Source organism: Pleurodeles waltl, chromosome 4_2 (assembly GCF_031143425.1).
Source record: "Pleurodeles waltl isolate 20211129_DDA chromosome 4_2, aPleWal1.hap1.20221129, whole genome shotgun sequence".
NCBI lineage: Eukaryota > Metazoa > Chordata > Amphibia > Caudata > Salamandridae > Pleurodeles > Pleurodeles waltl.
The window spans coordinates 594590784-594604442 of record NC_090443.1 but is presented as its reverse complement, the minus strand read 5'-3'; positions in this window follow the sequence as shown (position 1 = coordinate 594604442).

Sequence of the window (13659 nt, the reverse complement as noted above, 5' to 3'; positions counted from 1 at the left end):
ATCAGCAGCTGCCACTTCAACAGTGTATGAGGGCAGCCCCAATGTTAGCCTATGAAGGGAGCAGGCCTCACAGTAGTGTAACAACGAATTTAGGAGTTTTACACTACCAGGACATATAACTACACAGGTACATGTCCTGCCTTTTACCCACATAGCACCCTGCTCTAGGGGTTACCTAGGGCACAAATTAAGGGTGACTTATATGTAGAAAAAGGGGAGTTCTAGGCTTGGCAAGTACTTTTAAATGCCAAGTCGAGGTGGCAGTGAAACTGCACCCACAGGCCTTGCAATGGCACGCCTGAGACAAGGAAAAGGGGCTACTTAAGTGGGTGGCACAACCAGTGCTGCGGGCCCACTAGTAGTATTTAATTTACCAGCTCTATGCACATAAAGTGCACCTTACTAGGGAATTATAAGTAAATTAATAGTCCAATCAGGTATGATTCAAGGTTACCATGTTTTAAGGGAGAGAGCATATGCACTTTAGCACTGGTTAGCAGTGGTAAAGTGCATAGAGTCTAAAAACCAGCAAAAACAGTGTCCACAAAGTGGAGGGAGGCAGGCAAAAAGTTAGGGGTGACTACCCTAAGGCTGTCAGGTCTAACACACTGATTTCTCACAATACTGCAGTTTTATAGGAGACACCCTATTTCCGAATTATCCCAAATGATTCAACAGGGCAATCAAGTCATACTTACACCCGTCCCTTGTCCTGGATGCAATCAGCAAATCATCAATGTATTGCACTAGAGTCAATTGGTACGGTAACTCCAATGACTCCAGATTCTGTTTCAGGATCTGATTAAACAGTGACGGTGACTCCATATACCCTTGTCGAAGCCTGCACCAGCTGTAGACTCTGTCTAGGAATTTAAAGCTAAAAAGAAACTGACTGTCCTCATGAAGAGGAACAGAAAAGAAAGCTTTTGACAAATCAACCACTGTGAACCACTCCGCATTGCAAGGAATCTGAACAGGATCACTGCTGAATTTGGCACCACGGTACAACATTTGACCACCATGTTGTTCACTTTTCGCAAGTCTTTCACAATGCTCACTTTTCCATACGGCATCTTTAAGCCCATTATCAGTGAATGACTGCTCAACACCTGTTTCAAAACTCCTTGTTTTAAAAAATCTCCAATTATCTGTGCAACTTTAATGAAGACCCCCTGTGCCAGGTAATACAGTGGTAGCTGCGGGAATACTACGTTTGGCATCAGTGTGATTTTAATTGGTTCCACTCCCTTAGTCAAACCCACTTGTTTTCCTGTTAAGTCCCACACATTTTCCTGTACGGTTCCTGGTAAATCTGCGTGCAATTCTTTCACAGTAAACATTGGGAAAAACTTGATCAATGGATATTCCTCATTGACATTGTTAATCATTGTCTCGGACACCTGTTCTTCTTCATCATCACTATTAGTTTGTACCTCTATCCCAGTGTTCGAACAATTAATGGAGCATTTTGTCTTACACAGTAAGTCCCTTCCCAGTAGGGATGCTGGACTTGAGTCACAGACCAAAAACTTCTGCAGTCCCTGAAAGTTACCAATCTCAACTTGCATTGGATCTGTGATTGGATTTGTTAACTGTCTATTCTCCACTTCCACAACCTACACTGTTCTGCCTGAAAGAGGTAAATTTGAAACTTCTGCAATTCTCACTGTAGAGCGTGTAGCTCCTGTGTCCACTAGAAATGAGACCTTGCAACCCATCACCTTTCCTTTCACAAAAGTTCCTCTCTGATCTACCTCTAGGGACGCTGCAAGCATACATGGTCCTGAACTGTTACTCATCCATTCTTCGTTTATTTCATCCTCACTATGATATGGGAATTTGTGTACTGTGTCATTACTTCTGTCTTGTCTCTGACCTGTGACCTGCTGAGTAAACATCATCTGTTGCTGTTCCATCGGGGCTTGAGGTATCTGCATTTGCTGTCTAGGTACCATGGGAACCTGTTGCTGTATTGGTGGTAACTGTGTTAGTTGAGCACGCGGCACTTACACCTGCTACATGGGTTGAAAGTTCTGCACTCGGTTCTGAACATTTGGAATAAATCCTCACATTTTTGGAACTTTCACAGTTTGAAATGTACTGACATCACCACCTTGCTGAACAACACCATCCTGCACCATCAATGGACACTCCCGCTTCCAGTGTCTCACATTTCCGCACAAATGACGCAGTAACATCTTTTTCATTCCCTTCATGTCATTCTGAACTACCACAGTACCCAAAACCGGACCATGTGTCATGTCAATTCCACGACCTCTACCTCTCATCTGAGGGTGGAATATAATAGTTCTCTGCTGCTGTGGCACAGGTTGTACTAAAGCTCCTTGCACTCCTGTCTTAGCTGCCTTTATTTGCATTACCATTGCTTTTTCCTTCAGCTTTTTCTGCTTCAATTCAATCTCATCACTACAGTATTTTGCATACTGCAACACCTCATCATTTGGCTTCGCTTGCCAACAAATCAAATGACTTTCAAACATCTGCCCGACTTCTGGTCTCAACCCTTCGACGAATCGTCACACAAAATGCAGCATGTCTTTTGGCTCAATTGCTTCTTTACCACTGTACTCTTTAAACTCTTTCAGCAAACTCTCATAATAGGTATGTATCGACTCCTTAGTCTCTTGCACTGTTCTGTCAATTCTTCGCCAATCAATATTTTTGGAAGAAATTCTCGTCTTCAGGAACTCAATCATCTTATAATAATGTTTCATTACTTCAGGTGAGGGTGCACCTGTAACTCTATCCTTTTCCGGTTCACTTGTCAGCCAATCCACTGCTCTCTTACACTCGACCCACAAATCAGCCAGGACCACTATCTCCAACAATGTATTTAAGTCTTTCCACAGACATTTAGAGAGTTTTACAAACCTGTCTGTCTGCTGATACCATTCAACTGGTTTCTCTCTCAGTTTCGGGTAATCATTTGTGAATGACAATATATCACTCCTATGCCATGGGACATGAACAAACTGCCCTTCATGAATTTCTCTCATTGGTAACATTTTTACTGGATTCTTTTCTTTCTGAACACCTTCAGACCCTTCTTGTGGATCTCATTTCCACTTATCCTTCTTCTTTGCCCATATACCTTCCCACTTCTCCAATGCTCCCCAGCTCTGTGCACTCTGCAACAATTCTTTTAAGTGGGCCTTCATTCCTGCCGACCTCATGTGCTCAAAATCCTTTGCTTCAAAGTCTAACCTGTCTCTTTGTTTCAAATGCTTTGTTTTCTCAATCTCGACATCATGTTTTTCTGCTAGCTCGGACAATTTCTGATGTATCTTACTCACTTTCCTTGTAATTCTTGGGCACAAGTACCTCAGCTCTTCTTCTGTGTAGGATTCTAACCTGTTCATGCCCATCATTCCCTCAACTAGCTGTTACTTCTGTAGCTAACCTTACACAATTTATCTGCTCTTCACCCTTGGAAATATTTGGAGCTGCATTTAAACTGTCCAACCATTCACTCAATTGCTGAGCTGTCAATCCCTGTAACAAGATGTTACTTGCAGTTGATACTGGTACCTGTTGCATTGCCGCAACTGGAGTTTGTGGCGTCAAACTTTTACTCGCACTTGGGCCATTTACTGCATCTGGGAGCGCTACAAGTGGACTAAGATTCATTAACGGTCTAGATCCATTAAAGGTCTGACCCATAGTTGACATCATCTGCACAGGGTCACTCACTCCCCTCCTCACAAGGCTCTGTGACATTTCACTCTGATCTCCTGCACTCACTTTCTTTTGTGTAAATAAAGGTACCACTGGACCAACATTAATCGGTAGTGATATCGCATCTGAGGGCTGCCCAGACACTCACACCTTGTGGAAAAGTTACCCCATAGCCTGATTCATCACTGGTGTGGCCTCTGACTGTGTTCCTGTTATAGGTGTAAACTTCGGCAAACCCTGTGGCTGTGCCGGAGTCAATAACATTGGAGTCGACTCAGTCTGAACTAGCATTGGCCTTGGGAGCACTTGCTCCGATGGTACCACTAAGTTCGGGATCGTCTCAAGAACTAGTACATCTGGATACATTCTCTGTATCGATGGTGGATGCATCTGAGCTTGGACCACAGAAGTAGTCCCTTCATTAGGAGTACTCTGTACTACCTCTTGTCACTATCCATTATTTGTCTGCACTGGTCCCACTATCCCTGTTGCTTGTGCTGGAGCCGTTGGGGCAGAACTAGTACTTGGACCTCCTTCATGCATCGCATATGGCGGAGGTCGATCCCTCAACAACTGTGTGATAAGATCCTCAACATCTGAATCTTTTTCTTCTACATAGGACTTTTTTTTTTTCTTTGTCCCTGTACTCTCATCACCATTACCAGTATTTTCTTTCTCTGACTCATCTTCTTCTGCGATTGCAGGAAATAATTTAATTCCCTATTAGTGTCTCTGTTCTCCGCCTTTACTGCTCCCAATCCCAGCTGGCTTCTGCCAAGGACTTTTCCACCTTCTTTATTCTCCTCTTGAATTTCAACTCTTGTTGTTGTCTGGCTACTAGCTCCCAAACCGCTAAAGCCTTAAACTGTGCTGGTCTTGGTAATGGCTTTGTCTCATTTAATGTCATTCACAATTCATCCAAAATTCTCAAATGAAACATTCCATGCTATGGAAATGTTAAAGCTCCCAACTTCTTTGTCATCTTACAACACTTTTTCAACCAAAGACATGGTGAGACACCTCGCTCCTCCATCACAATGTACGCCCGTGAATTTTCTAGTGGGGTTGGCTTCCCCACTTATGCCTTAATGTAAGAATCACGCTTCATAGCACTTCTAAATACTTTCAAAAACTTCATTTTGTCTATTGTATTTACTTTGATTCAATTTACTCCCAAGATTTCTGTCACCCGCTTACTCGACCAATTGCCTCTCACGGACGGCTGCCAATCTGCTTGCGACTTTTCTTATTCACCAACCTATCCTAGCGCGGCACACTCTGACGTCACACTCACACATTGCAGCTGACAAAGTCTTGCAGCTTGTCCTCCTAGACTTCAAATCACATAACTAATGCAAAATATTGCGAGCATTTAACCAAAAAACAATAACTAAAACAAACCTGCTGGTTTACTACAGGAAGGTACACAATCACTTCAGAGACCTTAAGGGTTTTCACTAATGGCCCTTTCACTCATATGGCTATTCCTCTTTCTCAGTTTCCCACATTCGCAAGCAAAATTCGGCCCGCAAATTTCACTCGAAAATTTCACTGTCAACTGATCAATGGGTCTGTCCTGGTGCACATAGGACTCGCTATATCTCACTCCAAAAATTTATCTTACTCATTTAACTCACACACCGACTTGTTGACCACGCCTGATCAACCTACTAAACCAGGCAGATTACAACATATAATCAAGTGTCTCCTACACTTGTCTATATACTCAGGAGATATTAGACCACGCAGGGTCCGTACATCACCAACAACCACATGGACAATTTTTTAGCACAAAGCACAACACACATATGAAGTTTGACGACTTCCCTACTCTCATACTGAGGAGTACTCAAACCCCCTACTGTTACCTTGCACACATCACAATTCATCTGCAACTTGCTTAATCCTCTGCAAGCGCAACCTACCACTTTCATAGTATCACAAAAATGCTGAGAACATTCCCATCTTTACTAGTGGGATCCAGGATCTGGGAAGGTCATTTCTGGGGTTTAGGGGACATCATCTTTGCTACAATCGCCATTTCAGAAAAATAAAATTCTAATTCATAAATTACGAACAACTAACCCTAACTTAAACTACCACCATAACTAGTAATCACCACATAACCAGTCCCACAAGGAAACTAACCATCAAGCTGCTACCAAAAACTGCTAGCGCGCCTGGTCCTTAGTAAGTAAACTTACAATGGGACGCGTATTGGTCGATGAGCCTCTTGGATCGCATGGAATATCCTAGTCATGTAGTGACTACTAAAATCAGAAATCAACATAACCAATCATCAATATTTAATTGACAACATCTAAAACCATCTATTCATGAACAACCACCACTCATTAAAGTGTTAAACAATTGTATTTCCCTATTGGTAAAAAAATTCAATCATCTATTAGATCAAACTTTATTCAATCAGCTCGGTTATCAGTTCATTAATGTAACGTCAATAACATAATCAAATCAGAACTTGAAGAAACATATGCTTGAATACTCCTACATAAGCCAATAAAAGATTTTTCAGCATCAATAGCAGAGTTCAGAAATTAGTTTGTCAGTCAATTGTCACTGTCAATGTCACCACTTAGGAAGCCTACCTAACAAAGATGAGCAATAGCACGTGGGGTTTCATGCAAAACAATTTAGAAAAAAACATGACTTGGAAAACATCTTTCTAAGTGAAAATCTATAAAACAGCGCAGTTGGTACCTAGAAGAAAAGGCACAAGTTAGTCAGTCACATTTTCATAGCTACCTATCCACAGAATGGATCAGCAACAAAGTCAGTCTTTGTCTTCAGGTCATCAGTGGATCAGCAATACATCAGGACCTCAGAGTATGAGCCCAACGACAGAATCTCGAACAGCGTCTCTTGACGTCATCAACATCTCACACCTATTCTCCTGCATCTCCTAAATTCTGAATTCTTAGCCCCTTGTCATGACTTTTTATTATGGTCTCCCAGTCCATCCCCCTAATTCCCAATTGGTCAGTCAGTCAGTAGATATGACTTTAACGTATAGCATTTGTTTACCAAATCTACAAATTTTAATATTAGTCCTTAGATTGGTTCACTATACGATGTCCTCATCATTTGGCTCTTCAGGTACCGAAATAGTTGCATGTTCCTCTTCAGTCAGTGGCTCTATTGTTCAAGTCCTGGAAAAGTACATTTAGCCTACTCTACACATAATTGTATCAAATTGTCTTCATCATCTCCTGACCACAGGTACATTGCAGAAAATTCTAGCTAAACTATTTTTATATTGGGTGGCTCAAGGACAGGTCATGCATTCAGCTTCTAGCAGCGCATTTAGTATTTCAACTCTTCGTGTGCGAGGCCTAGGAAGACTAGGCCTTAATTCTAGCTAAGTTAGCACTACACGTTAATGCAAAACATAGGTCTACATTTCGATATGACATATTACTGCATTATTCTTACACATTTGTCATTATTTCACACAGTTTCAGTTATATTAGTACAATCTTCTATAAATAGCTGACATGCCCCGAAGGTACATTTTTAAACATGCACATTATTTTCTTTATGATTAGTTTCTCTACAAACTTTTCATGATTCAACACACATAAATATCATTAATAATTTTGTATTTAGCATATCTACTGCAGCAAGGGCCAGGGGACCATGACTGCCCAACTGCATATATCTGGTACACAGTGGGAGAGACGTTTCCTTCCTAACACCCTGTTCACTTTGGCCTGTGGGAGTCATACTCCTGAACCTGTTTTTGAATGTGTATACTGCCACCAAAAAAAGAAGAAGCTCCTTCATGGGGCTACCAGAAGTATTGGGCTACATTTAGGCAAGTGGTAACTTGTAACAAGATTGCCAACTGACCAAATTTTACCAACACAGACAGTATTTCTGTGAATATCAGTAAAATTACTTTAGAAAAATCATGAAAATCCACTATATCTTCTGTTTCTGAACACCAACCTAAAACAACATAAACATAAATCACATCAATAATAGCTCAGAGCCGCTTGATTTATCACTAAATGTTGAGTTCGGGAAATGAAGGTAAAATTGGCATGTTAAAAAAGAACACACAGGATATACACAAAATAGTGTTCAAGTACTAACTTCTGGACCTTCCAAAAGTTTAAAATATGAACAAATGGGTAGAGTGTTTCTGAAAGAAAGGTGGAAGTCCTACCTGTAACACAAACTACAGAGTAATACACGAGACACAAGATTGCTTTTGTGCAAAATAGCACAGAATAGCATCCAAGGTTTCTACTCTAAGTTGAGCAACCTGGAGAAAGCAACACAGAACTATACTTAATAATAATGGCCTGCTGCGGTTCTCATCCCCTATTCTTATCTGTAAACACACTCTCCAGCACCGCACACAACTTTTGTATCACGGTGCAGTGTTGTGTGTGCCTTCTAGTATAGGATGTGTACTGGAATCATATCATTCCATAATAAAATCTTGTGCCTCACCAAATTCTGAAACATTCACACATTGGATATGTACTGTACAGTGCAGCACAATTGCAATATGTAGAATGTTTGGAGAAATATAAAGGATGTGCTATTTTTTTAAGTAAAGCCCGGTTTGACAATCTTAGTAGATTGCATTTTGCGTAAAAGCAATGGGTACTGGCACTGATCCACTCATTTTACACCCAAGTAATGCCCTCTTGGCACAAGGTGTCTTAAAGCACTGCAAAGTGTTACCCGCTCTGAGAAAAGTTCACTTTTCTAACACAAAATACCCTTTGCTGTGGAAAGAAAATATCCTTCTAAGACCCTGTACCGTTTTTGGACTGCAATGGTTTGTAAATCTGCCCAAAGGTATGCTTGGCTGTCCGAAAGCACCGCGTTCTGGATATCACAGTATGGGTTAGGTTGCTACTTTACTGATCATCTCTTGCTGCTTTGGCGAGGAGGGGCCCAGGGTAGTACTTCAGTGCACATGACAAATCTATATGCTCACACAGTCAGTCTGCACCAAAAGCAATTGGGCCTGATGTGTGTGTTGGGCAGCTGCAGAATGACAAGTTTCAAGGTGGGGGCCCAAAATGAAAAGCATCTTCCCTCAGGCAGCACGGGTGGGTGCACTCACACAAACTGTGTGTGTATGGTAACTGAAAACATGCTTAGGCAACATACTGGGTAATCATCATACAAAATCTTACCAAAATCCATTTGGAGAGTGGTCAATGTATTTCAAGCCCAAATCAGTAGTCAAACTGCTGTATGAACGTTGGACCTTCAATAATACTAAAGTCACTGTTGCCTCAGTGCATAATAAATGTACTTGTGGGGACACTGCTATTGGAAGTACTACTCCCACCGTAGTGTCAGCTGCTTTATTAGCTGTTCAGCACCTATGAAAGCAGCTTCCAGAGCCTTTGTCTCGCCAGGTAATAACCCCTATCTGCAGGAGTAACTAGTGAGTCACAGGAGTATGAAATAATTGTTGGTGTTGGCAGAATGGTATTTCTGCTATAACCTTCAACCAAAATAACCTTTGCCTCCTGAATGACCTGAACATCTGGTTAGACTGACCTGTCTTCCCGAATGATCTAGTGGCTATTAACTTCTCTCAACTCATCTCTTCTTCTCCAAATATCACTGGCCACCAATGTAATCTTACCTCCACTAAGACTAAGGCATAGTAACAGGAAACCTTTTGACCCTCTGGAAAGACTTCCAACTCATCTCTACATGAATTTCTGCTACAGCAACAGTACCCAAGAAAACCACACAGAGATAGTTGGAGAAATTCAGTCTCCTAGCACTCAATGCACATTGTCAGCAATCTCATATACCGACCAAATTTCAGAAGCAGAACATCTCTGCAACTCACCTTTTAAAGTCTTCAACAGAGTCATTCCCTTCAAAATCTTCAAGGATCAAGCCATCACCCTTAGGCCCCTAGCTCGAGAAATACATGCAGAGAATGAAATTGACTCACTCCAACAGTAATGCAAAAAGAGCCAGCATGTCAAAAATCCACTGACTCAATAATTATATCGTCTACCTCAACGGCAAAAGATGTCATTCTTCCTACTGATGTTTTGTTTAAGAAAAGCAATCAAAGAGGCAGTATTGTTTGGTAGACTACGGTGAAGTGAAGGGCAATGGACAACATATTTGTTCTCAATGTTATCTATCATTAACTCTTTAGTTTTATGTCCTTCTATTGTATACAGGCCAACAGGGGCAGATGAGGGACAGCTAGATCATGTATGAGGGCCCAGAGCAGGAGAACCAGAGCAATGCAGTGGCGCTTAAAAGTAAACAAAATATTGGTTCAATATGTTATTTTGCCTGTTTGTACAGCTCTTAAAGGCATGTTAAGGTTGTCTCAAACAACTAAGGATGAGGGGATAGAAAACACTGAAAACAGGGAGAAAAGAAGAAAGTGACACACTAGAGTCAATAAGAGAGGAGCTTTTTCAGGGGATTGGATTTCATCATGTAATTGATATGTCATCGGAGAGAGCCCTTGTCTCGCCAGGTAATAACCCCTATCTGCAGGAGTAACTAATGAGTCACAGGAGTATGAAATAATTGTTGGTGTTGGCAGAATGGTATTTCTGCTATAACCTTCAACCAAAATAACCTTTGCCTCCTGAATGACCTGAACATCTGGTTAGACTGACCTGTCTTCCCGAATGATCTAGTGGCTATTAACTTCTCTCAACTCATCTCTTCTTCTCCAAATATCACTGGCCACCAATGTAATCTTACCTCCACTAAGACTAAGGCATAGTAACAGGAAACCTTTTGACCCTCTGGAAAGACTTCCAACTCATCTCTACATGAATTTCTGCTACAGCAACAGTACCCAAGAAAACCACATATAGACAGTGGAACAAATTCAGTCTCCTAGCACTCAATGCACATTGTCAGCAATCTCATATACCGACCAAATTTCAGAAGCAGAACATCTCTGCAACTCACCTTTTAATGTCTTCAACAGAGTCATTCCCTTCAAAATCTTCAAGGATCAAGCCATCACCCTTAGGCCCCTAGCTCGAGAAATACATGCAGAGAATGAAATTGACTCACTCCAACAGTAATGCAAAAAGAGCCAGCATGTCAAAAATCCACTGACTCAATAATTATATCGTCTACCTCAACGGCAAAAGATGTCATTCTTCCTACTGATGTTTTGTTTAAGAAAAGCAATCAAAGAGGCAGTATTGTTTGGTAGACTACGGTGAAGTGAAGGGCAATGGACAACATATTTGTTCTCAATGTTATCTATCATTAACTCTTTAGTTTTATGTCCTTCTATTGTATACAGGCCAACAGGGGCAGATGAGGGACAGCTAGATCATGTATGAGGGCCCAGAGCAGGAGAACCAGAGCAATGCAGTGGCGCTTAAAAGTAAACAAAATATTGGTTCAATATGTTATTTTGCCTGTTTGTACAGCTCTTAAAGGCATGTTAAGGTTGTCTCAAACAACTAAGGATGAGGGGATAGAAAACACTGAAAACAGGGAGAAAAGAAGAAAGTGACACACTAGAGTCAATAAGAGAGGAGCTTTTTCAGGGGATTGGATTTCATCATGTAATTGATATGTCATCGGAGAGAGAAATAGTGTTTGCTAGCCTGAGGCATCTAATGAACAAAAACAGAAACAATAAGAAGAAAGGAAAGAAAGAGCAAGCACGAAAAATAAAGCGATTGAAGTTGAGGGTGACAGGTATCTTTGGGACACATAAGTGAATGACTATACTTAAGGGTGTACTGTTCAGTAAATAATAAGGCAGGGAGGGTAGTGCTTGAATCATAAAATACGACGTGCTAGGAATTAATGTCTGGTCATCAGAACCGGTACTCTACCTCTGGGGCTCAAATGAAATAAGAATAAGTGTTGTAAAGCTGATCTTTCTCGTCTGCGGCAGCACAGTAAATCGTAGTATGCCTGTACGTCACACATTTTCTATTATTATGAATACTCCTCTTTGTCCAAAATCTTTTTCAGTGCTATTTCAGATTTAGCCATGCTACTCAAGCTAGTCACCATTTTCATGCATTTACCATTCTTTCTGTTTAGATTTCATAATGCTGCTAAGCATACTCCCAAGATATCATGAACTATGATCCTTTTTCATGGCACAAGAATGTCATTGAAATATACTCTTTATACCACCTCAAAAATCATCAGCAGACAGTGGCCCTCATTAAGATTGTGGCTGTCTATAGACCGCCAGGGAACTGCCAGCTCTGGAGATGGCAGAGATCCTAATCTGTCAGGTGAATTAAGACCTTGTTCTCTGTCAGCTTTTCATGGTGGCAACACCACCATGAAAAAGCTGGCACAGAACAGGTGCAGGGGGCCACAGGGGTGCCCCTGCTCTGCCCATGCACTTTGCATTAGCAGTGCAGGGGTCCTCCTGCCCAGCACCCTCACAATGTTCACTGTCTGCTTTCCGGGCCACAGCATTTCTGACTTTTACAAGCTTGATGACAAGCCAGTGACAATGCTGCAGCCTGAGGTTTCCGCACGCCAGCCTAGTGGGAACTCTTAATGGGGCCGGCGGGGAGGTAGTCTGTGTTTCTCTACCTGGGTGTTTCTTAAGTTAACATCTTTTAAACGTGAGCATGATTTTCAGGGTATAAAAAAGAATTTGAAGACAGCTGAAACTCAGGATGACAACGTAGAACCATGGAGAGCATAGTCAATTTCTGTGTGCTATACACTCTGAAAATGACATGTCCTCTTGACTCTGAGAATGTTCTCATACTTTAACATTTTGTCCTGCACATACCATGAAAGTATTGAACAAGGGTAGGTGCCATATGAAGAGAAAAATGACTAAAAAAAAGTGCTTAGTATCACCATTTACTGCCATTCTTGCACTGTTTGATTAGGGGAGGGCGTCCATAAGCTTCCACAATACTTTTGTTTAACATGACATGAACCCTAATCTCCCAGTGTGCAAAGACATGTTTTGCTTTCCACTGCTTGTCCCACAATCTAGAACCATATATTCCACATCCTACCAGATCCAAGGTATACTTTTCTGAAACCTTTTGGTCTAAAGTACACTATACTGAAACCTTGCACTAAAATCTCTTGAGGAACAACTCCATTCCCACTGTAGAAGATAGGACGTGTTATGCTGAGACCCTACTGGCCCAGGATGCTTTAAAGCCTGCCATTTCCCGCATATTGTCGACAAACATTACACTTTATAGCCTGCATTGTATTAGAACATTAAAGGGTGGCCCCATCGTTTAAAGTGATATGGGCTCCGAAGATGTTCCCCGCCTCATTGTTTATCCTGGTTGCCCCTTGACGCTGATCAAAGATGTCTTCTGTGGACAGCTGGACATCTGCAGCACTTTAGTCCCCGAAAGCTCCGATACTTTTTATGTCTTTATTGAAATCCTATTAAGCCAATGTATGAGGCTGGTAGCGCTAATGTTTAAGGGTTCACTGATTCAAATTAGCAAGGCCACTCTGTAATCTGTTCATTTTTCAAAACTGAAACAACCATTGATTTTGATCATGCTGCGCTTTTAGTTTTGCTTTAATGTACCAGGCTATTGATTCCTGCAAATAGATTCCCATTAGATTCATTACAAACATCATGTTTGCGTCAAAAGACATTGATATTACCTGGTGAACAATGCTTTTTAAACTTCGCGGGGCGATTCGAAAACACTGTGGAATAATGTACTTTTCCATGCCTTCATTTTTTTCTACGAATATGCTAAACTCTTCAAAGCCCTTAATCCGATTCATGCAGAAACTATAAAATAATGTTCAATGATAAAGGTCAGCTGGAAATGAAACTTATACAGAAAGCAAACGTTCCCTGGCAGTGCAAGGTCCTTACAGAAAAATGACGTTTCCATAACGACTTCAAAATTCTTTCTAAAAGGCTCAGCATTTGAAGACATTTTCAATGAGACAATTTCAGGCGCTGGGGACAGAGTCGCCATTTGCAGCTAAGTA